The sequence below is a fragment of the Homarus americanus genome, unplaced genomic scaffold (genome assembly GCF_018991925.1).
Source record: "Homarus americanus isolate GMGI-L3 unplaced genomic scaffold, GMGI_Hamer_2.0 scaffold2151, whole genome shotgun sequence".
In the NCBI taxonomy this organism is placed as follows: Eukaryota; Metazoa; Arthropoda; class Malacostraca; order Decapoda; family Nephropidae; genus Homarus; species Homarus americanus.
Window position 1 is genome coordinate 6,653 of NW_024736623.1, and position 4,096 is coordinate 10,748.

Consider the following 4,096-nt stretch of genomic DNA (forward strand, 5'->3'; position numbering starts at 1 on the left):
CGTACTAAACAGACTGCCCGCAAGTCCACTGGAGGCAAGGCTCCACGGAAGCAGCTTGCCACCAAGGCAGCTCGCAAGTCCGCCCCAGCCACCGGTGGTGTCAAGAAGCCCCATCGTTACAGGCCCGGAACCGTCGCCCTTCGTGAGATCCGTCGTTACCAGAAGAGCACAGAGCTACTCATCAGGAAGCTGCCCTTCCAGCGCCTGGTGCGTGAGATCGCCCAGGATTTCAAGACTGACCTGCGCTTCCAGTCGTCTGCCGTCATGGCTCTGCAGGAAGCCTCTGAGGCTTACCTGGTGGGTCTTTTCGAGGACACCAACCTGTGTGCCATTCACGCCAAGCGCGTTACCATCATGCCCAAGGACATCCAGCTGGCCCGGCGCATCCGCGGAGAGCGTGCTTAAGTCCTCTTCCTTGGGGAAAAACAAAAAGCACAACAAAACCTACCAGACATCTATAACTCGGCCCTTCTCAGGGCCAAAGAACTGTTCTGAAGATAATTGTCATGACAATCGAAATGGTTGGTGGTAGGAGAGCGTTAATTTCGGTTACCCAAATCGCCTAACGGTAAGTTGGTAACATTCGTGCAGGCACGAATGTATAGTAGGTCATCAATTCGGGAGGTGGGTGGGTGCAACAAACAAGAGCTAGTAACAAATAAATATATAAAGAATAAGTAAGTAAATAAATAAATAAAATAAAAGAAAATACAATAAAATACAATAAAATAAAATAAATTGTTTACATGAAATAGGCGTGCTGCAAACATGAAATGAAGCCCAAACACACTCCATGTATGTCACTTTGCAGTGGGTGTAAAAGTACTCCACGCAGAATTTATTTATTTATTTATTATGTTTCGATTTAGTCCGGTTTCTACGCCAATAGAGAATGCAGATTATTATAATTTTTTTTTTTTTTTATTTCCCTCTCAATATATCACTGTCGGTAACTGTCTCTTTAACATGTAACTGTGGCTCCGATGGAGCCGATTAAGTTGTAGTAGTGGGATGGCGTGTTTGTTGTGCACAAGTAACCTCTTACTTGGAAGAGGTGTACTTGGTGACAGCCTTGGTGCCCTCAGACACGGCATGCTTGGCCAGTTCACCGGGCAGCAAGAGTCGGACAGCTGTCTGGATTTCCCGACTTGTAATGGTGGAGCGTTTGTTGTAGTGCGCCAGGCGGGAAGCCTCGGCAGCGATGCGCTCGAAGATGTCGTTCACGAAAGAGTTCATGATGGACATAGCTTTGGAGGAGACTCCTGTGTCGGGGTGCACTTGCTTCAGTACCTTGTAGATGTAGATGCTGTAGCTTTTCTTCCTCCTGCGCTTCTTCTTCTTGTCACCCTTGGCAATGGCCTTCTGGGCCTTTCCAGCCTTCTTGGCAGCCTTTCCGGAAGTTTTGGGAGGCATGGCGGCACAGTTACTCGTGGCGCGGAGCGAGAAAATTGAAAACTGGCCCGACTAACTTTTCCTTATATACCGAGCGGGCCGCTCAGGATCAGACTGGCTGCAGCTACGGCTCTCTTACATTGGTTGGGTCCGCGAGACGGCCACCTGGCCTGATCCTGAGCTTGGTATAAAAGACCAAGGTGGCGGGCGGAAATTTAACTCCTATCACGAAAAGCAGCAGCAGCAACATGTCAGGACGCGGCAAGGGAGGCAAGGTGAAGGGCAAGTCAAAGTCCCGTTCTAGCCGGGCCGGACTCCAGTTCCCCGTGGGTAGGATCCACCGTCTCTTGCGTAAAGGCAACTATGCTGAGCGTGTTGGTGCAGGTGCCCCTGTGTACCTTTGCAGCCGTCAGGCGGAGTACCTGGCAGAAGTGCTCGAGTTGGCCGGTAACGCTGCCCGCGAACAACAAGAAGACCCGCATTATCCCGGCGTCATCTTCAGCTTGCCCGTAATGACGAGAGCTGAACAAGTTCCCTATCTGAGTCACCATTGCCCAAGGGGTGTCCTTCCCTAACATCCAAGCTGTGCTCCTCCCCAAGAAGACAGAGAAGAAATAAGAACCCAAGGTTCGTTCACACAAGACAACCTAACCAAACAGGCTCCTTTCGGAGCCACAGGATATCACTTAAAGAGAGAAATATACGACATCAACGTTTTGCAGGATAACACTCTATTTTACGTGTAATTAGCATAGTATTGTGGGAATTGAGTGAAATTGTTTTAGAATGGTGTAGATGTGAAGGGCGGTTGTGGGGGCCTGGGGTGGGGGACTTAAACGGGACTTAGAAGGGCGCAAGAAGCAGCTTTAGCAGCAGCAGCCAGGGAGGCGACCTTATTTTCAGTCAGGTTCATACACAAATAAATACATCAGATTCATTGACAGTACAGTACACATTTACCAGTGTGGGCTAGCCAATTTGGGATAAAGAGCAAGAATGTAATGTCCTCAATGAAGTAATGACATAGTTCAAGATACAATAAGTGAGGTGGCCTGAAGTCTTTGACAGGGTCACATTCAATAATATAGTAGTGCTTTAAAGGTGTATCACCAAGTTTACATGCTGAGTGTTCCGGTATGGGTACAGCGTTACTAACTAGCCAGATGTGTCTGTATCCTAACCTAATTCTGGCCACGACTACATCACACAGGCAGGCAGGAGCAAGTTGTTTGGACACTCTTCCTAGCCCCCTTGGTCCCTGTTCACCTACCTACTGTAGCAGTAAGTAGGTACCTGTTGTAAATCGAAAGGTTGCGAATCTGGCATTCAGGTTATGGAGTCAAACTTGAATCCGACACAATCTGGAGGAGTGGTGACCTGAGATCACAGTGGTTTTATTCTCTCTCAAATCTCCGCCCTCCTTCTGTCCTTCCCTAATGCTACAATACAGGTAGAGACAACAACATATTTTCCTATTGTCTTATTATATATTAATAACAGAAACGCTTTACATTGTCTCACTGTTCATTCCCTCCACAATTCTTCCTCTTACTTCTTCTTCTTCTTCTTCTTCTTCTTCTTCTTCTTCTTCTTCTTCTTCTTCTTCTTCTTCTTCTTCTTCTTCTTCTTCCATCATTACTTTATTAACGGTGTATGTAAGTTTCTACTACAAGCTAGATAAAAGAGCCAGAGTTAGTAATAAACCAAAAGTATATTTTATGGCCTAACTGATTACTATATGACCACTCCAATCGGTAAAGTATATATTAGAATATATTTATCACTAATTACCACCGGTACAGATACTATTAGACCAATAAACCGTTATAAACCCCAATAATATACTATACTAGTGACTCTAATTGTGTTACCCAATATTATACGAAATAATACTATAAAACATAATAATAAACACACTAATAATGTATATTAGTTGAATGCACAATCTGATGAGAAGTCAAAAAAAAAAAAAAAAAAATAGCAACAAACTGTAAGTAGAGGTAGAGTATTTTAAAAACTATACTAGATGGTCAAAGATAACTAATGTAAGAAAAGGGTTTCTCCACTAAAACTTTTTTATGAAATTTCACTCCCCCAGCTGAGCGGTACGCCCAATGGGAAACAAAACGTGGGCATTACAATATGCCGCCCGCCAGCTCTGGCTCGGTGAATAGGAATCAGTAATCGGGCGGATATAAATTAATTTTCTCCCATCTTATAAATTTTAATAATAAATAATAATAATAATAATAATATTTCATTACTACTACTACTAATAATAATAATATTACTAATAATAATGAATAATATTAATATGTAATTACCTTTATATATTACTACAAAATAGGGGAGCCCATATTTTAATCATGAAGAGTTAGGGCAGGGAGGATACACACACACACACACACACACATACATATAGACAACAAACTAAATTAGAAACCACACGTCAGTGAAGTTATCAAATCCTCCAGTTTCCGTCTCCACCTCCTACGCCGACTCAAGTCCCTCGGTGGTCCTGCACATGAGCTCCTCAGTGTTTACACAACATTCATACTTCCCAAGCTCACCTATGCCTCCTCCACCTGGTCTTCCTCCCTAAATGCCACACAACGTAAACACCTAGAAAAAGTGCAAAAGAGGCCATGCAAGATTATTCTCTACCCTTCCTACTCCACATATCAAGAAGCGCTCAACACACTGA

At 44.1% G+C, this 4,096-nt stretch overlaps 1 pseudogene; it reads left to right on the plus strand.

Moving 5' to 3' along the window:
- Nucleotides 1–1,640: 1,640 nt before the first annotated feature.
- Nucleotides 1,641–2,010, plus strand: LOC121872203 (annotated as a pseudogene).
- The last annotated feature ends 2,086 nt before the right edge of the window (nt 2,011–4,096 follow it).